The 21,909-nt window shown below is 39.1% G+C and overlaps 1 protein-coding gene across 3 annotated transcripts in view; it reads left to right on the top strand.

Moving 5' to 3' along the window:
• LOC121289009 (xenotropic and polytropic retrovirus receptor 1 homolog) overlaps positions 1–21,909 on the top strand; it is a 355,844-nt gene that overhangs the window by 49,779 nt on the left and 284,156 nt on the right. The window lies entirely within an intron of this gene.

Genomic DNA, 21,909 nt, shown 5'->3' with positions numbered 1-21,909 from the left:
ATGTGTGGATTCAAGTGTTGCCTAGGAGACCACTAGACATCCACTGTGATTGCAAATTGAAAGATTTGCCATCAGAATGTGCTTCACATCACAGCAAGAATTATTGTGATATAAAATAAGTAATTTAGTGGCTAAGGCTTCAGAAAGATGTCTGAAAAATGTGAAATAGAAGTTTATGTACTTCAGATTGTATGAAGTTATACAGTAAAGATCAAAGGAAATGTGAATTCAAAACAGAAAATGCTGGAAATACACATCGGGTGCACTCGTATCTGAATGGAATGGCACGTTTTGAGTCTGGTGCTTCTTTAGTTGGACAAAAGATCTTGAAAATATCTTGAAACTTGAATTTTAACTTTCCAAGAGGCCTGCTGTGTATTTGTGATTTTCTTTTCATTATATAATTGTTTTGCAATGGATTAGTAAAACACAGCATGATTAAAGTCAGTATAATGATGCCTTGCAGAATGTACGTGACAAGAATAGGAATTTCTTTCTTTTACTTGAGTAGCATTTAAATAGTCATGGTTAAAATTGGTTATCACCAGCTATCGGGTGTGGGAGGAGTGGGGGTTATGCTTGGGGATGTTTGCAGCAGTCATGTGGGCATTCATGGACTAATATTGCAAAACAAGGGGAATGCAATGCTTGTATATCAGAAACAACATACTCAGTGTACACACTTGAATAAAACCTGTTATTTCATATTTGCCGGATTCCCGAAAACACATCATATTGTTAGTTTCCGTGGGATCCTCTGCAGGTCTAGTTTTTATGACTTCATCTTCATTAATTTCCAACTGCTAGATGGTGAAACCAGTAGAGTTGAAATTTGAATAGTACCAAGAAACATGATTGCTTGTAGGTGTGCTTTTTTGGAGTCAGTCTTCAAGCAAACTGTAGCTACGTAGGGATGGACAGCGATGCTCACATCCCATGAGCAAAGTAAAAATAAAGGTGTTTTCATTTTTTATGTTTGGTTTATAGATGGGGTTGGATTTTTTTTATGTACACTTAAATATGTGCCATCCGAGACTGACCTTCCAGAATTTTTCAAGTGATTGATTCTGTGGGCTCTTCAAACTGCCAATCCAGTTTAGATGTATCACAAACTGTTCAATTGATTCCACAGTATCTTGCATCCGTCTCTTTGTTTCTGCTTATCACATATTGTTAACTGTAGTTTAGCATGTATAAGATCACTTAAGGGTGTGAAACTTTCCCTTGTCTAAATTGGCAGATTTATTGAGATCCCACATTTTCTACAGCGAGCAATCTTCGACAATCACAGATAATTGTTGGATTCAGGCTGTGCCAACTAGCAGAGTGAAAGATGCTGGTTTTGGGTTGTAGATATTTTTGTTAACAAACTGTGTGTATGTGGAAAGAGGTGTTGGACAGACCTCCAGGTTAAATGATTTGTGACTTGAACTGCTGATTAGCATTCATTATGTATATTTTCTTGCAGCTTGACTGCTTTGTATAATTAGTTTTTTTGATTATTTTCCTTACCCCTTCCCCCACCCCATCAACATGTCCCAGCGTTCAGTTAGACAAAGAATCGATTCCTGTGTTTCTGCCACAACTTCGTTTGAAATAATTGCAAAAGAACAGCTTTGGATGTGGCAGATACTGTGAACATTAAGATGAACATCATAGTATTACTTTTGTATGGTTTCAGAAATATGGTTCATGGTTTTAGTTTCATCATAAGAATGTGCTAACATCAGTTTTGCAGTATTGTCTCTCTTTTAGGCTTTACTGTAAACTGCATGATTAAATGTGGAATTCAGTTTCCAAACTGTAAGTAGTACAGTGAATGCTATCAAGTGCACGTATGGGATAATTCTGCATCATGTATGGACCACCAGGAGGAGGTTCTGAAGGGAAAACAGATGGTGAAATCACTCTTATGCATCATCCGATGAACTGGTCAAAGAGTGGAGTTTGAGATTAGGGAGTAACTCACTTGTGCCGATGGTGACATTTTATTTGGAGGGTGACACATGAAAAAAAGGAGCATGCATTTTAAAGCTTAGTCACTGCCTGCAAATAGGAGAATACCAAAATAAGAGTAACATAAATACTGTACATATATAAGCAGTGTATTTTATGTACTGTACTTCATGTAATTTTCATCAATATCAATCATTAGTTTTTGAGTCGTAATAGGATGTTGTCTGGTTAATTGTTTGTTTCAATGCAGAAACAAAATGGAAATGGCAACCATTGTTTCTACCTTGCTCCTATGTGGAGTTTTATTTCTTGTGACCGAGACATTTGCCTCAGTGCAGTCTTTGTAACTCTTTCGAGTACAAACACGTTTCCATCTGTTTCAGATGAAGTTACATTGTTTCATAGTTTGCCATTGTGAGATTTGAACTCTTGATCTTGGGGTTACAAACCCAGTACCATAACCACTTGGCTATTTAGGCCAAGCATGCAGTCTTTGTAACTCTTTCGAGTACAAACCCGTTTCCATCTGTTTCAGATGTTGTTTCATAGTTTGCCATTGTGAGATTTGAACTCTTGATACTCTTTTGAGTAAACCTGTTTCCATCTGTTTCAGATGAAGTTACATTGTTTCATAGTTTGCCATTGTGAGATTTGAACTCTTGATCTTGGGGTTACAAACCCAGTACCATAATCACTTGGCTATTTAGGCCAAGCGTGCAGTCTTTGTAACTCTTTAGAGTACAAACCCGTTTCCATCTGTTTCAGATGAAGTTACATTGTTTCATAGTTTGCCACTGTGAGATTTGAACTCTTGATCTTGGGGTTACAAACCCAGTACCATAACCACTTGGCTATTTAAGCCAAGCCCCAAAGACTTCACCAGGACAAGCATCATAGTTTGCCATTGTGAGATTTGAACTCTTGATCTTGGGGTTACAAACCCAGTACCATAACCACTTGGCTATTTAGGCCAAGCGTGCAGTCTTTGTACTTGGCTTTCTTGCTAGCTCTTTTTAAAATGCTCAACTAGCATCTCAGATGATGTTAATTGTGACATTATTGGTGGCTTTGTGGTTAAGGTTGAAATTGGAATGATTCCACGGAGAGAGTTAGGATGATTTATTTGAATTTCATGAAATTGATTGGATGTGCAGCGTGATTGGAAGTTGAGGGAGTATTCCCATTTATCTATCAATCCCAACACTTTAAAAAAAAAACCAGGATGGTATTATGGTTTATAGCTCAGTAGAACAGGAAAAAAGTTTCCAAAGATACGATCAATGCTGCATGTTTTTTTTACGTGCTTTAAATCGAATATCCAGTTTTGTGTACACTATTTTGTATGAATGTCACCTTTTCCAGATATGTACAAAGAACAATTATTCAGTGAAGTTGTAACTGACTTAGCAATCCATACTTTGATTTAACAGCTGCGGTCTGTCCGCAAGAATGACCCAAACCTCCCTTTCGCTTGCCATTTTAACACTCCACCCTGCTCTCTTGCCCACATGTCTGTCCTTGGCTTGCTGCATTGTTCCAGTGAAGCCCAATGCAAACTGGAGGAACAGCACCTCATCTTCCGACTAGGCACTTTACAGACTTCCGGACTGAATATTGAATTCAACAACTTTAGATCTTGAACTCCTTCCTCCATCCCCACCCCCTTTCTGTTTCTTCCCCCTTCCTTTTGTTTTTTCCAATAATTAATATAGATTTTTCTTTTCCCACCTATTTCCATTATTTTTAAATCTTTTTAAATCTTTTATGCTCCCCCCACCCCCACTAGAGCTATACCTTGAGTGCCCTACCATCCATTCTTAATTAGCACATTCGTTTAGATAATATCACCAACTTCAACACCTCTGTGTTCTTTTGTTTTGTCTGTGACATCTTTTGATTATCTGCTCTTGTCACTGCTTGCTTGTCCCTACAACTACACCCCCCCCTTCCACTTCTCTTTCCCCCCCACCCCCCACCTTAAACCAGCTTATATTTCACCCCTCTCCTTGGATTCACCTAGTTCTGTTGAAGGGTCATGAGGACTCGAAACATCAACTCTTTTCTTCTCCACTGATGCTGCCAGACCTGCTGAGTTTTCCAGGTAATTCTGTTTTTGTCTTTGATTTATTTTGTTTGTTCAGCTTTCTTATAAGGCTGTTGCTGGATTAAAGTTGCATTGATTTCAGCTATGCTCTAGTATCGTATCCATGTGTAAATCCGAAAGTGTTGTTCTCGGTGTTGCCTATTCAACCACAGAGAGCACCACCACTGAGCTGGATTCTGACCTCCGGTTACTAGATAGCAATGAGGACTAGGAACGCTTTTTCAGGGCACATGAAAATGTCACACAGGAAAAGATAGGCTAGTCTGTCAAGCCTGTCCCATATAGTGGTGATGCATTATGCATCACCTTGAGACTCCTTATTTCCCAGGTGCCATGAGAGACGAAAAAACCAAATAAAAAAGGTTGTTTTAGAAAAAGGATGTGGATATTCTTCTGAGTCCTCCAGATGATGTAAGCTCTACCAGGAGACCACATTGCCCACTACTTAAATTGTTTGGTACCTGTCTGTATGATATGATCATTGCCCCAGCCAAAAAGGTAAACAGTAACTCAGTACTCTTTGTACAAGTCAGCAACCTTTTCCACAGGCCTATTCTCTGGAGAAAGAGGAGCCACCAGTTATTATCTAACATGTGATACCTTGGCTGGACTTACCTAAATATGCAAGGACTGCAAATCCAACATATTCATGTCTTTTGTACTTTATTTAAAAATTCTTATTAGAAGTTAGTGACTTGATCCCTTGTCCTTCTGCAGGATTTTTCAATTTGTAGATGGTGCCTGTTAGAATCTGATGAATTTTGATTAGTCCTGGCTATTTAAATAGACCCAGCTGTGACAAAGTCGACTTTGCTATGTATGAATAATACAATGGATGTGGATGGCTGATGCACTTAGGTATAACTCTTGAAGTGGGTATTTTAAATTGATAATTGGAGAAAAAGCACCTGGCTATTTTGGTTATGATTTAGCTCTGAGGGGAAGGTTTTCATAGATGAAATTTCAAGCAAAAGCACTCTTTATGCAAGCAGCTTTTGATGTGGTTTAACCAACTTTGATTTCTGTAAATAAGATAAATTGATAAGATTCCTTTTAAAGAGTACATTGTACAGTGTTTCAGACTTCAGAAGTACAGCAAAAGAATTCTGATCCTGTAGGGGAATTCTGGGTTTTCATAATTTATAGCTAAGATCTGCATTTAACCACAAAAGTTATTTTGCTCAGCATTGAGCAACTGCTTATTTTTACTATAATAAAAACAAAAAAACTGCGGATGCTGGAAATCCAAAACAAAAACAGAATTACCTGGAAAAACTCAGCAGGTCTGGCAGCATCGGCGGAGAAGAAAAGAGTTGACGTTTCGAGTCCTCATGACCCTTCGACAGAACTTATTTTTACTGATGGCTTTGGAATAAATCAGGTTCCTCCAATGTTTGCACATTTGTAATCTTATCTAAAGTAACTTTTATTACTCAATATGTGTTTAGACATGGTGTTGGAACATTTACTTATGTTTGCCTATGTAATTTAACCTACAGCCTGTTGGTTAGAATTAAATGAGTTTGTGGGAAGAAGTGAACCATTTCTTATCAATGCAAATATCCCATGTGGTTGCTGTTTACAGTGCCCATTTTATGCCTGAGGATGCTCTTGTGTGTTTTTCTCTCTTGGCTGATGATCTTGGCTGTTCGGCTCAGTTAATAGCTACTCTACAAAATTTCTAATTATACTACTAAACAAACAACAGCTCCATGTACATGCACAAATAATGTAGATGTTTTTGGTGCCATGCTTGAAATTTTATCTTGACAGAATCTCCTATTTCCTCCCAATCCATAGTGACAATCCCCAAAATCCAAAAGCAGTTCATTCTGTGGAGCACCAAAACAAAAACAGAATTACCTGGAAAAACTCAGCAGGTCTGGCAGCATCGGCGGAGAAGAAAAGAGTTGACCTTTCGAGTCCTCATGACCCCTCAACAGGCCAGAGTTCTGTTGAAGGGTCATGAGGACTCGAAACGTCAACTCTTCTTCTCCGCCGATGCTGCCAGATCTGCTGAGTTTTTCCAGGTAATTCTGTTTTTGTTTTGGATTTCCAGCATCCGCAGTTTTTTGTTTTTATCATTCTGTGGAGCCTTTTTAATTGGTTTGATGTGATAAAATGCAAGTATTAACAAAAAACATATGAATATAACACTATATTTATATTCCAGAACACCAGTAATGAGGGAGTTTTAACACTTGCTTCAGGGGGCAAAGTGCCATTGACCACAAATGCAATGGCCGTTGTTCTTGTCTGGATTATCTTTTTATTTTGGTCAGTGGGCTTTGTTATACAGGCACTATTGTGGTTTTATCCTTGCTGGCCTCTAATAGATCTTCACCTGACATAGGGGTACAGTTGTCCTGATGTTAGATCACACAGAGTGCTGAGATTCGAAGTACCTAGAACAAGAGGAGAAAATGCAAGGTTAGCTACTTTAATTCCGAAGCTAAGGACCTACATTCTAATAAAACTGTAAATGACACCTTACATAAGCAAAGCTTTTCTCTTAATCATAATCAAAGTGGAAGGTAATGGGTAGTAAAACTAGGACAAATTATAAACCATTTTGAAAAACCCATGTTCATTGCTTGGATATCCTGCTGATACAACATCTTTGCACTGCTAAATGCTTTCCAAACCATTGCTAATCTAGTCCATGATTATCCACACTGTTGAATAACTGGTTTTAACCTTGGCTTTGCTGTTAGTGTTTTTTGGAAATGTTGATCTTAGCTGAGGATTTTGCTGATTCTGCACTTGATAATGTTGCACGTGATTTTGCATGGGTATTGGAATGCGGAAGGAACTTGCACACTGTTGTGTATCTGTGTTGTTTATAAAATTGATTTTAAATATATTTTAAACGCAAGCACAAATTTTGATTAACCTAAACCTGTTCCATTGGGAATAAAATGGCACTAAAGCTATAATACACTAAGAACTAGATTAGTGTCACCAGCCAGCAGTGTGCGAGTGTCATGCAGTCAGCTGCAATCCAAAAGTAAATTTTCTGGTTTCATGAGATGTTGATTTACTTGTACTTCTTCCAGCCTCGTTTTGCTACTTATGGTGTGACCTTCACTACATCGGAGAAATCAAATGCAACTGGGTGATCACTTTGCTGAATAACTCCATTCTGTCCACAGGTGTAACCCTGAGCTTTCACTTGCTAGTTTAAATTCCTCTGCTGCCACTGTGACATTTGTCCTTGACCTACTGTTCCAAATAGCCCCAACACAAGCTTGAGGAATAGCACCTCTTCTTTCTAGTAGTACTTTACAACCCTCTGGTTTTAATGTTGACATTAACAGCTTCCATCCTTCCCTTAGTCCATAATTTTTCTCATGCACAGCAAGTGCTGATAATGTAGGATAGGTACACTGTTTTTCTGGGAATGGATGAAATTGTGGGCTGGTGCATGAGTTGGGAACCTCCCCAATGTCTACATTGCAGATGGGGTGGCCACTCACCTTTTCCTTCCATAATACCCCTGGGTCACTGGGGTCTGGGCAAATTTTCCATCCTTCCCTCCTTCTGTTATTCTGTAACCGTTCATACATCCTCTAAATCTCAAATTCATCTTTTATTTTTCTAATTATTGCCTTCCTTCATCATTTTATCATCGTATCACTGAATTAGATTTTTTTTGGCCATCCTTTTGCCCCATTCTCCCTGGCTCTGGTTCTGTTTGTAAACTGTTCATCTACATAATCTCTTGTCCTGATATGTTAACCCTACCTTCCTCTCTCAACAGTTGCTGCCTGACCAGTTTCCAGCGTTTTCTCTTTCAACATCCGCAGTATGTTGTTTTCCATCTTCCTTGCCAAATTTCCCTTTGGATTGCAGTCACTGCATGAAATTTCACTAATAATTCCAAAAGCATATTCAGGATCCAAAGAATGGTGAGAATGTAGGATTTCCTACCATACGGAGCAGTTGAGGTGAATTGCATAGGAGCTTTTAAGGAGAAGCTGGAGAAAACAATAGAAGAAGATGTCAATAGGTTCAAATGAAGTAAACAGTGGGAGAAGGCTGGTGTGGACTGACTGGATGGGTTCTGCGCTGTAAATGCCATTCTGTAGAATTTTAAAATTCTAAAGCTCTAGTCTCAAGGGTGCTGCACAATATAAAAGCAGCATCCATTCCAACTGATGAAGAATCATACGGACTCGAAACGTTAACTGTATTCCTCTTTGCAGATGCTGTCAGACCTGCATTTTTCTAGGTATTTTTGTTTTTGATCCATTCCAACTACATTGATATTTCTATCGTAAAATCTGATTTGGAAAGCTATGATTGTGATGCTCTTTCTTTTCCTCATTCTTAAAATATGCCCTTCTCCCCCTCCTTGGTTTCTTTTGTGCCATGTGTTGTTCTCCAACACTAATGGCAGGTGGGAGAGCAATTCCTCTACAATTTTCATATTCGAGATGGCTCTAAGAAATGGTCCCTTTAAGTTGAGTGCAGGTCATGTACAAGTCAGTCCCTTTTATTTACCATGTGCGGCTGTGCAAAAAAAATTAAACAAGTTGACCATGCACTCCCAAAAAAAACATTAGCAGGTACACTAGTTCTAAGAGATGCCAATTTTCACCCTTCTCGCTGTTTCCTTCCCTTGTTCCTTGTCCCACAAGTCTGTGATTCTTGCTGGACTACGCTATTGACTGCCGCCTTATAACTCACCCAAGTAGCTATTTTTGAGTGAGCTCTGATGGTTTGTGGTGCTTACTTTGTTGGGCTAATACAGCCAAGCTCTACCTGTGAACTCACTCAATGTCTGCCTGCATGTGCGTTATTGGATGGTGATCAGGAATGGGAGTGTTGGGAGATTTTGTACTGACGAGTTGTACTTCCTGCTGTATGGGTCACTGATGCTCGGGCGTGGAAAGCTAGGCTTACTCCTTTTCATTCCTATCTTCTCCTATCAGTACAAGGCTATGAAGGCTCATTATTAAGTTCCAGTGATAACTGTATCCTGGGGACAGCATTGTCTTCATGTTTCAGCACTACACTGAATATAAAGCTAGTCTCAGTAATGGTGACCATGACAACCGCCAATTATTGTAAAAGCCCATCTGATTCGCTATGTCCTTTAGGGAAGGAAATCTGCCCCCTCTACCCGGTCTGGCCTATATGTGACTCCAGGCCCACAGCAGTGTGGATGACTCTTAACTGCCCCCTGAAATGGCCAAGCAAGCCAGTCAGTTCAAGGGCTATTAGGGATAGGCAATAAATGCTGGCCTTGCCAGTGACACCCACATCCCATGATAGAATAAAGAAAAAAAATGTGGTACATCTACCCAGTGTCATAAGAGAACTTCTTATAGCACTTATGTTTGCTGTGAGACTAAAATTGTGCGAGGGTCACTTCAAAAATAGATTCAAATTTGTTTTTGAAAATATGTGACCATATTATCATCCCAGACCTAAAGCATTGAGTTGTGGCTGACTTTCAGGATGTAGGTGGTTCAGTGCACAGGTTGGTTGCTACTTGATTTGAAGATGTTAATAAAATAACAAGACAGTATTGCCCAGGGTAGTATATGTGGCTTGGTGTTGAATTTTGTTTGGGGAAGGGTTTGTTGGTCAGTTAGCACTGTTGCATTGTCGTCTCCTCAATGCCCCGAAATAGGGAGTGAAAGATTACAGGGTTCCACTCCTGATTATTGCCCAATGGCATCTGCTGGACAGTGCACATATGTGGCTGTCACAAGAGGACAACTCAGCTGTGATGCCTGCAGTGATCAACTAGCTTGTCAACATTCAGCATCTAGTTTCACACATGAAGATTGGGCACTTGGACAAGTCACCAGAGGACTGCCTTTATCGTATGCCCTAGCAAGAGAGCAGCTTCAGAAGAAGAGGGCTGCGTTGCGTTTTGGGGTTAATTGATATTCTGACAAAACTTTTTTCAAGCCACCAAGCGTTCAAATTCAAACATGATTATTCAACAATCAAGAAACATAAGGACAATTTACCTGATGTGCATGAGCTTTGAGGACAGGATTGTCGAGGCTTGAGAAGCAATTTGTGCTTGGGTCATAGTCGTACACCCCTGGTCAACTGTGAAACTATAGATTTTTTTTGTTGGCATTGCCAGTCAGTCATGCTGCAGAACATGAAATGCTGCACTGTACAAGGCAATGTAAAACATGGATTACTTAAGTACAAATATAGCATTAAAGATATCAAGTATTCTTGAAGAATTCATTCAGATAGAAACGTTGAAGAATGCAGTGAATGTTGTAACTGGCTGCATTTTGTGTTTCTAGCTTGTTGGTTGCTGTGAATTATGGTCCTTTTAAATTGGTCCTTTATTTTGCGGTTGCGCTTTTGGCATTTGGAGCATTTAAGCTCCTTGCAGTGTTAACGTATGCTATCCTGTTCAATATTTATAGGCTGTTAAGTAACTTTTTTTGAGGTTAAGAGTGATTTTTGGTGGATTTAAAGTTTTGTGTTGTTGCTCATTTTTGCTGTCACGTAATATGTCTAGAAGAGAGAGATTAAGTATTTCATAACAAAAACAGAATTACCTGGAAAAACTCAGCAGGTCTGGCAGCATCGACGGAGAAGAAAAGAGTTGATGTTTCGAGTCCTCATGACCCTTCAACAGAACAGTATTTCATAAATGACTTGCACCTTCTTGCTCCCAAATACCTAGGCATTCTGGATTACAAGTTGAGTGGATTTTACCACCAGATTCTAAACACAGGAAATTCACTTTCATTCTCAATATAGCCTGGCTTTATGGATCTGGAGAAACCACATATGGAAACGACGTTGAGGATAGATATTATTTCACATGAAAGCCTGCCTACTCCCTTTTCATGACTTGCTAAGGCTCCTTGCTGTTTTTGGGACAAAATCTCTAGTTTAAGTTAGTAGGACATGAGACTATCAAATATTCTATTGGTTAATCAGGCCTCTCCAGTTTTTTGAGAGTCATTTCTGGGTTTCTCAGGAAGCTGAGTTAAAAATATCAGGCAGAGCTTGCTGATGAAAATTGGCAGCACCTTTTCAAGGCAAGCTGATAAAAGAAACTAAAGCAATGCCATTTTGGTTGTACGAGAACACCAGGCCTCAAATCTTAGTTCCTAGGTGGCTGTAGAGAGAGTAAATAAGGCAGGCGAAACCAGTTAAGGCACAAATTGGGATTTTGCATAAACTGCTCAAGCTGGGCTGTTAGTAGTTTTGGCACTGATTCATCTAATTAGATCAAACTAAATGCCTCCGTAGTTTCATTCACCTGTCTGCACCGTTATCAACAACAACAACTTCTTTCATGTATATAGTGCTTTTATTGCAGTAAACTGCCCCAAGCTGCCATATAAGAGTGATTATCAAACAAAATTTGATTTGAAGCCACCTAAGGAAATATTAAGACAGAAAAATAAAAACATGGTCAAAAAAGCAGGTTTTAAGCAACATCTTAAAGGAGGAGAAAGAGGTAGAGAGATTTAGGGAGAAAATTCCAGAGCTTAGGGCCTTGGCAATTGAAGTCGCAGCTGCTATGAGGGAAATGAAGAAAATAGGGGATGTGCAATAAGGCAGAAATAGAGACATCTTGGAACTTGGTGGGCTGGAGGAGTTACAGAGATTATGTTCAATAAGTGCAGAAGGACAAAATGTGGAGTCATGATTGCTGATACACTCAACTTTTGTGTAAAATGTTTGTTGCCTAAAAGTGATGCTGACTTCCCCAATCAAGTTCATGACATGCACCAGTAAAGAATAACTGAATTGTTTCCCTCTAATCAGAGTAAAATAGATGAGCACATTAAGCCTACAAAATCCACCTGTGCCCATATTGATTTCCGACACTGGTCTATTGAATTAGGCACCCTTTTTAGTGCAACCGTATGCTGAGACCCGAGGATACTGCATGGACTGAAAAGAGTGCATATTGGGGTATTTGAATTTTCTATGAATTAGGACTTGTGTTTCTGCAAAATAAGATTAACCACATGACTATCCGTCCTCAGCTCCAAAAGATTGAACGTCCTTGGCATAAAATGTATTTTTAAGACATTGCATCCCATCATTTTTAAATTAATTTTGCCAAATCCTTTGGTAAAGGATTCATTCCATTTTTCTATTATTGCACCTATTTGGAGAACACTGGTGTCCTAAGAAAAAGCTCTTAAAAAATGAAGGCAAAAAAATGAATAATGGGTACAGTCTGATGTGAATGTTTTTGAAAATTAATGTTGCTTATAAAACTTTATTGTGTAACAAGAACAAAGCAGCAAATTCTAACAATCGGGCATTGAGTCATATATTTCACCTGTGAGGGTTGCTACCCTTCTCTAGCTCACTTATAGTGTTCTGTCCACTCTAAGATTGTCCATTGTATGTCACATAGTGTGATGTACCTCAGTGTTATCACTCAGCTGGTGGAAGATGGGAAAGGGCGAAAGCATCTCCAACACAATATGTTGAATAATTTAAACCTGACCTAAAAGCTGGTAGAATAGCTTTATTATAATTTGTAAAGATTGCAAACCTGGCCTAAAGGCAGGGACTAAGAACACATCACTAGAATGTGATTATGTTGCTGTTGTGACAAGTGGAAAAAATTGACTTGGAACAGTGTTAAATGTATGATAAAGCAAGCAGGCAGATTGCCTGACAGCTGGGACAACTGTAAAAATCTGCATGATATAATGGATAAGCAGGAGGATGTTTCAGGTTGTTTGCATAGCTAAGGATTCAAATGCAATAAACTGAAAATAATCAAATCTGTGTCTATACAGCTTATCCTAAATTTGCAGTGCTATATTTCTCCCACCTGGCATTTTTTTAAATAAAGATTTGCACACATTTTGACTGCTGGAAGTTGTAAATTGTGGATGATTTACCAGTGTTGAAAGCTGCTTTGTGGAGCAGATATTGTGCTGATTGGGTGACTGTGACTTGTTGGGTTTACAATATCAGTAATGAGGGGCTGAAGTTACTCACTTCCTTGTATGTTGCTCCATAATGGAACACCTTATTGAAATGTGGAAAGAAATGGAACAAGAACAGTCCATATTACCCTTTCCCTCACCCAGCCTGGCACCTGTGTTCTTTGTTCTGAAAATGGTTCTGTTTGTTTCTTGAGCAGTATTAATAGGATTTTTTTTTTTGGAAATTTGTGTATTGAGTTTTTCCCCCTATTTTAATACTTAAGATAGTTGAAATTTCTTGGGACCATGATTGATTTTATTACAATACTCTTTATGGGGCAATGGAATAAGTAGTTTGTAATGAATCATAAATATAATGTTGACATTAAAGTTGTAAATCTTGTGTGCAAATTATAACTCCTTTCTGTAGTGCACCTTTTAGTCTGGTCACAGAGATGGAGATCCTGGGATTGTATTGTCATGTGACTGAGCTGTAACCATTGACTAAGGGACCACTTTGTATGTGACTATTTTGACTAGTGTATTATGATCAAGGAATGGGTACACATTGTTTTTCAGTTTGAGGCCTGCACATTTAAAAATGCAGGGATGCTTTGCATAGAATAACAGATCTTAATGTTTTAACATAGGCTCTGAGCTGTGAGGCAAATAAAAAACACAATTGGATCATTTGAAACTAGAATGGTGAATCTGTGTATATAACGAAAGATCTAAATGCAAGAGGCCAACCCACAGATACCTTTAAGAGCTGCCAGAAGGGAGAGTGAGATATGATATGAGATAGATATGAAATGATTTGAGAGAGATTCTTGATTAACAAGGGAGTGAAAGGGTATCGGGGTTCTGCAGGAGTGTGGGGTTGTGGTTAAATTCAGATCAGCCATGATCTTATTGAATGGTCGAGCAGGCTCGAGGGGCCGAGTGACCTACCCCTGCTCCTAATTCGTATGCTCGTGAGGCCTGTGGTTAAGTCCAGGAACTGAGTGACCAAGTTTTATGCAATCCTGAATTCAATGTTACTCTATACAGAATGCACAGTGCGCATTTTGAAGCATCTGAAGTCATGGTTGCAGGGCTGTACTTTGGGTTTTAAAATTTCTCAGTGGTAGAAACATAACATACGTAATTATTTACATAATTTGGGTAAACCAGTTTCAGCAGTGCAGTGGCTCCAAGTAAAAAGACAGTTGGATTTCTAACTGTGTTGCAGATTTAACATAGAAGATTGATACTTGCAGTACATTACAATCTTATCAACTGGGGGCATTGTCTCTGGAATGAAGAACTGTTGTAATATAGAAAATAGGAAACTGACAATTTTCATATTTAAGTAAACCTGCCTTTTCAAGTCTTACTGAGGGCTATCTATTTTTTGCGCATTGCCAAATTAAATCACAAAGGGGAAAAAAAAACAATGATAATTATTTGCAAAAAATTGTCTTATTGATCCTTGTATTTAGTGAGAAGGATACAGATGTATTACAGTGCTATCTTGCTTCTGTGTGGGCAATAATCTGTTGAGGACAACAGTCTTAGGCTCCTTTGCTTTGTTGTATCGATGTATCATTGGGAAGTGGCAGAAGACAGGCTTGCTCTGCAGTCTAGCTTCGAAGAGTTAAGAGTTCCAGAGGGGGTTCTTGTTTGAAGAGAAGTGACTGTCTCAGGTGTAGTGTTGACTGGGGCAAAATGTTGATGCCGTGGGTTAGCCATTTGTGAATCCAGGCTGTGCTAATGGGATGTTTTTGATTGTAAAATGAGTGTAGACAATTCAATGGAAATCCTTAGTGAAAGTTATGGAAGGATAGCTTGTGAGAAATGGAAATGCCTTATCAATGAGATTACCGACTGAGGTTGCAATGCAGTTTTGGGATAATGTGGGCACAAAAAAAATCACTCAGTAATAGTGAAAAAGAAAAAAGACTTGCATTTATATAGCACCTTGAGATGTCCAGCTCTTTTCAACCAATGAGATACTGTTTTTTAAAAAAAGTGCAGTCGCTGTTGTAATGTAGGAAATGTAGCAGCCAGTTGTCACACAGCAAGCTCCAGCAAACAGCAATGTGATGATATCAGATAACGTTTTTTATGATGTTGATTGAAGGATAAGTATTGGCTTTGAAGTAGTGCAATGGGATATTTTACATTCACCCAGGTGGGCAGATGGGGCCGCGATTAAAGGCTCATCTGAAAGACTGCATCTCCAACAGTGCAACGCTCCCTCAGTTTTGCATTTGAGTTTCAGCCTTGATTGTTGTGTTCAAGCACTGGAGTGGAACTTGAACCCACAACCGAGAGCGCTGCTAACTGAGCCATGCTCATGACATATTGAGCATGAGATGCTACCCTAGTTGAAAGAAGGAACATTTTTATTTTTACACAGTAGTGAATTGATGCATTGTAAAAATGAATTATTGATCTCTTATTGCTAGCTGATTGCTATAATCTCTCACCCATTGGATTGACAGATGGTCAGGAGCGGAGTACAAAGTGTGAAATAACAAGGGGAGAGAGAATCTTTTTTTTGTGTTTTTAATCCTCATGAAACCTTCCCAATGGTTCACTATTTTGTGCTTTTTCATTTTAAAGTGCAGTGATTGCCCTGCAATGTTTGAGACATTGGAGACATGCACCTTGCAAAATAAAAACGTTAGAATCGTAGAAATTGCAGCAAGAAGGAGGATGCCATTCAGGCCGTGTCATCAGTGCTGGCCCTTGAACTATAATAGTTACTCCAATTGTCCTGCACTTTCCTCCTTTTTCAGTGTTATATTCTTCCTTTTTAAATACATAACCAATTGCCTTTTAAATGATATAGCCTCTATATCAGTAGCCCCTGGCAACCCTCAGTGTGAAAATATTTCTAACTTCCCCATTCAATCTTGTGGTAATCAAGAGTTTTTCGCCTCAACAGCATTTTATCAGCCAATGGAAATATTTTTCCATTATTTCTGCTCTCAGAACCTTTTAGAATGTTGAAACCCTTTATCAGATTCCCCTTTAACCTTTTATTTTCCAGTGAAAAAGATCCAACTTTTGATTATTTCTTTTGAACTATAGCCTCATTCTCAGTATCATTCTAGTGAATTATTTGCTGTACTACATGGCCTGGAACTGCATGTACGTGCAGTGCCCTAGTCGTCTAACCAATGTGTTCCACAAATTAATATCTCTACTTTTTATATTCAATGTCCTTAATTATAAAATTTAAAATCCTGTTTGAGAATTAAAATTTACTATCACAAATAACATACAATTGTTTTGCATTTTTTCCAGTTATAATCCTATTAACTAATGCCAGCAAATACCAGTTTCCCAGCAACAGCATCAAATATTTTTCTTTAAAAAAAAGTCTATATGAAAATGATGAGCTAATGTGTTTTCTTTCTTGAAGAGGAACCAATCGTAAAATGAGAATTTACATATGTCAGTGACTTTAATTAAGCGATTATACTAAACATCATGCTAATACCTGCTGTGGGATAGGTGGAAATGCACTGTCCTTCACTTTTCAGTGGAAGTCAATGGCTCTAAGCAAGGCATGTTTAATTTCCACAAAGTGAATCTTAAAAGCCCTCCTATTATATCAGCTGTTCTCTTCTATAAACATACAAACAAGGAGCAGGAGTAGGCCATTCAGCCTGCTGAGCCTGCTTCGCCATTTAATAAATCGTGGCTGATCTGATAGTAACCTGATATCTGCATCTCACCTACCCCTGATAACCTTGCTTACCAAGAAACTATCCAGCTCTGCCTTAAAAATCTTTAAAGACTCTGCTTCCACCACCTTTTCAGGAAGAGAGTTCCAAAGATACTCTACCCTCTGAAAAAAAGTTTGCCTCATCTCTGTTTTAAATGGGAGACCCCTTATTTTTAAACAGTGACCCTTAGTTCCAGATTTTCCCACAAGAGGAAACATCCTCTCCACATCCACCCTGTCAAGACCCCTCAGGATCATATATGTTTCAATCAAGTTGCCTCTTACTCTTGTGAACGCCAGTGGATACAAGCCTAGACTGTCCAATCTTTCCTCATAAGACAACCCACGCATTCCAGCATTAGTCTAGTAAACCATTTCTGAACTGCTTCCAAAGCATTTACATCCTTCCTTGAATAAGGTGACCAATACTGTACACAGTATTCCAAATGTGATATTACCAATGCCCTGTACAACTGAAACATAACCTCCCTACTTTTGTATTTAATTTCCCTCGCAATAAATGATAACACTCTTATTAACTTTCCTAATTACTTGATCTAGTTGCAAACTAGCCTTTTGTGATTCATGCACTAGGACACCCAGATCTCACCGTACCTCAGATCTCTGCAGCCTCTCGTAATTTAGTTAATATGTTTCTCTTTTATTCTTCTTGCCAAAATGGACAATTTCATATTTTCCCACATACTCCATTTGCCAGATCTTTGCCACTCACTTAACCTTCTTTATCTTTTTGTAATCTCATGTCCTCTTCACAACTAACTTTCCTACCTTTATGTCATCAGCAAATTTGGCAACCATCCCTTCAAACTCTTCATCCAAGTCATTTGTATAAACTGTAAACAGTTGAGGCCCCAGCACTGATGCCTGTGGCACACCCCTCATTACAATTTGCCAACCTGAAAAAGATCCATTTAAGCCTACTTTCTGCTTCCTGTTAGCCAGCCAATTTTCTATCCACGCCAATATGTTACCCCAATATGTTATATTTTCCATAATAACCTTTGATGTGGCACTTTATCAATGCCTTCTGGAAATCTAAGTACAGTACATCCACCAATTCCCCTTTATCCACATCATATGTTACTTCTTCAAAGAGCTCCAATAAGTTGGTTAAACACGATTTCCCTTTCACAAAACCATGTTAACTCTGTCAGATGACGTTGAACTTATCCAACTGCCCTGCTATAACTTCTTTAATAATAGCTTCTAACATTTTCCCTACGACAGATGTTAAGTTTCCCACTTTCTGTCTCCTCTTTTTGAATAATGGAGTTACATTTGCTATCTTCCAATCTCATGAGACCTTCCCTGAATTCTATAGAGTTTTGGAAATTTACAAGGGCCTTGGGCCGCCACTTTCAGACTTGAAAAGGCCCAGCCTACCTCCAATTACAATGGAAGGGTAAAGTAGAACTATAGAATCATAGAAAAGCTACAGCACAGAAAGAGGCCATTCAGCCCATTGTGCCTGTGCTGGAAGGTATCGCAAAAACATGAGCAGCAGGTGAAGCTAGCTGTTTTGTGCTGCTACTGTGCACTAGCAACGTGAATGTTTTTTTCTACTAAAAAGATGCTGCTGTCAAGCCAACAAGACGTTCTGTCTACCACACAAATAAGTAATATAGTATATAAATTCCAGTGCTGTTGCGATGCCAGATACCTAGGCAGTATGACCCAATGACTGGTGGATCATATCAAACGGTGCATCCCTTCGGCTGTTTGCAATAGACAGAGTGCTGACCATACTCAACCACCCTGTGCTTGGAAAACTCAGAACATAATGTCTAATGTTAGGTGTGATTCTGCAATTGGGCAACACTTGCTGAACAACCCCGAGAGTGCTAAGAATTATGCTAACAACCAATTTAAGATTATTAGCCGGGTTTGCAATGTGGCTCACTTACACTTGCCATGAGCTACACATATTCGTAAGGAGGGACTTATCCTCTGCAGCCAAAAGGAGCATGTCCAGGCATTGTGCCTTTTTTTGAATTAGACAAAAGCGTGTTGCACTCTCTCCCCTCCATCCTCACCCCCTTTTTTTATCCCCTTTCTTCTACATTAATTTTTATTTTTTATCCACTTGTTTTATTTTTATTCATTTATCCATGGTTTTATCCCTTTTTTTTATCCTTTTTTTCCCCCACCACTGCCCCCTCCCCCTACCCCATCCACTACAGGGCAATCCGTCACTTGTTCCATGCTGTCCTTTCACACGATGCTTCCCTTGTTCTGCTATAATCACATTCTGCTGTCTTACCTTTGCGCCACTATTAGCACCTTTTTTTTTATCACTAACCATTACCATTAACAATCCCTTTCTCCTTTAGCTTGTGACATCTTTGTCAATCCCCTCTTTGTCCCCACCTATCTCTGGCCTTCTATCCAGCTCCACCTGCTCCACCCCCTTAAACAGTTTAAATTTAATCACTTTTCCAATTTCTCTTCAGCTCTGAGGAAGGGTCATACGGACTCGAAATGTTAACTTTGTTTTTCTCTCTCCACAGATGCTGTCAGGCCTGCTGAGTTTTTCTAGCATTTTCTGTTTTTGTTTAATACTAAAGGAATACTGGTTATTTGTAGTTAAAAGATTTAGATTGAGCTGTTAATAGTCTGTAACTTGTAAAAGTGGTATAAACAAACAACAAATGCTGGTTAGGCCACAGCTGGAATTTTGTGTACAGTTCTGGTCACCATATTACAGGAAGAACACAATTGCTCTGCAGAGAGTATAGAGGAGATTTACAAAAATGTTGCCAGGGCTGGAAAATTGCAGCTTTGAGGAAAGATTGGATAGGCAAGGGTTGTTTTCCTTGGAACAGAGGAGGCTGAGAGGTGACCTAATTGAGGTGTACAAAATTGAGGGGCCTAGATATGATAGACAGGAAATACCTGTTTCCCTAGCTGATGGGTGAATTACCAGGGGGCATAGACTTAAGGTGATCGATAGAAGGATTAGAGGGCACATGAAGAAAATTTTTTTCACCCAGAGGGTAGTGGGTGTCTGGAATTCACTGCCTAAATTGGTGGTTGAGGCTGAAACTCTCAACTCATTTAAATGATTATAATAAATCTGGACCTGCACCTGAAGTGCTGTAACCTGCAAGGCTACAGACCAGGTGCTGGAAAGTGGGATTAAAAATGAGTGTCTAGTTTCTTTTGTCCCGCCAGCTCAGACATGATGGGCTGAATGGCCTCTTTCTGAACCGTAACTTTTCTATGGTTCTAATTGGTTAATTGGGACAAATTGGCTTCCTCAAAGGTGTCCTGAATAAACAACTTTTATTATAAACATTTGAAGCAAGCTTGTAATCATTGAATCTTATTTTAATTTGCTTTTCCTGCTTCGAACCCTACCCATCCACCCAAGTAGCTGGCTGGGTCGTAAGATTGCCAACTCCAGATATATTCTAGGAGGTTTCATTGAAAAATGAGACAGCACTGACTTTATGATGTGTTGAGAGTCATGGAACTAGTGTGAATGAATGATGAAAGGTGACAATGACCAGTCTCCAGAATGTATTGAATTAACATGATGTTGATAAAATAAACCTGATTCACCGTTTGAGATTCTTTGAGAATTTCCTATGACTTTTGTCCTGTATTGCTTGAAGCAGTGTCTGGGAGATAAATCTTTAATTTCTGGAGATTCCAGGACAATCCAGGAGGGCTGGCAATCTTTTAAGACTGTGTAGTAACTCCCTCATCTAACATTCAAAGTTGCCACACAGTTTAGCATCCAATTTGTACTATAACCTCTAGTTGAATTTCCCTTCACTTTACCAATGCAATTCCAATTCCTTGGGCTGATAGCTTCACCAAGTTATGTATCATCAGATTGCCCTTGTTGCATGTACTGGGCATTTTGGCTTGCTGCAGTACTCACTGTGGTACTGTGAATTTGTGGTTGTGCATGATGCATTGCACAGCCTGTATCTGTAGTGCTGTCCCCAATTCAAAAAGCTCAATGTTTGCCATGACAAATGACGTAGTAGAAGTGAAGTTGTACTATTACCATGTTTCTCCTGCTGTGGCTATTTAATTATAACTGCATATAACATGTACCCACCTCATCCTGAATTGCTCTTTCAATATAGACCCTCCTTTGCAATTCTTGTTTTTATGTTTGAATTCTATACTTGCAAATAACTTTGTATCACTATTGTGATGTAGTAATCGGCAGCGTGCAATCAGTGACTGCATTCACATTACCATTTCAAAAATGAATCGACTTTTATTTTATTCTAGAATTTTGAAATTCTCTACTGCAGAGAGATGTGAATTCTCAGTTGTTGAGTATATTCAAGTTAGAGGCTAACAGATTTTTGGCAGCTCGAGTCGAGGTATGTTGGTATAGTGCAGGAAGGTGTAGCTGAGGTAGAAGATCAGCCATGATCTTACAGAATGGCAGAGCAGGCTTGAGGCCGAATGACCTACTCTTTTTCCTTATGTTCTTATTTAAAATTTCATGACACGCCAATTGAAAGGAAAGGAATGATCATGTGAACCATCAGTCAATCGTTCAGGCTTTAATATTTACAATCAAAAGTATAACAATTTCTGTTCAACTATTGGACTATACAATGGCTCCTTTGGTTTTCCAATATGAATAGTCTTGAATTTGGTTTCATATGTGACAGAACAATCTGGTGGACCCATTTATTGACAGTAGAACACACTGTATTGCACAGTGGCAGGGCACAAGTTTGTGGTGGTGATTTTATGCATAGTGAGTACATTTAACTGTCGGTGGGAGGCATTATGTGGCAGATGGCTGCTGCCCTTTAATGAGAGATCAGTAATTGTAAAATGAGATATCTTGGATACTTGTAACAGATTGCCTCAGATTACCATTGACAGATCCAGTAGATGCAGCCTTATATTGTGAGAAACCTAACAGAAGCTGGCTTTTTTAGCTGGAGAGTTACTCCTAGCACAAAAGTTTTTTTTATTCCTCCTCTTCCTCCTCATAAAACCATTGACTCTTGTGGAAGTGGCATTCCAGGAGTGTTGACAGCTCTTCCGTATCTCATATGAGCCACCATTCTTTATGTATGAAGCTGGAAAATGAGTCTTGATAGAATATTGAACTGTCTGTTGGGAGATGGGGATGTGGGGGGTGGGGGAATGATTGCATCACACCTGATCCTGTCATGACCCAACATATAGAGATCAGGAGATGGAATCTTTGTTAATTTCCCCAGAGACACTGGGCTTAA

This window comes from Carcharodon carcharias, chromosome 16, assembly GCF_017639515.1.
Source record: "Carcharodon carcharias isolate sCarCar2 chromosome 16, sCarCar2.pri, whole genome shotgun sequence".
NCBI classification, from domain to species: domain Eukaryota; kingdom Metazoa; phylum Chordata; class Chondrichthyes; order Lamniformes; family Lamnidae; genus Carcharodon; species Carcharodon carcharias.
This window is presented reverse-complemented; position numbering and strand designations above follow the sequence as displayed.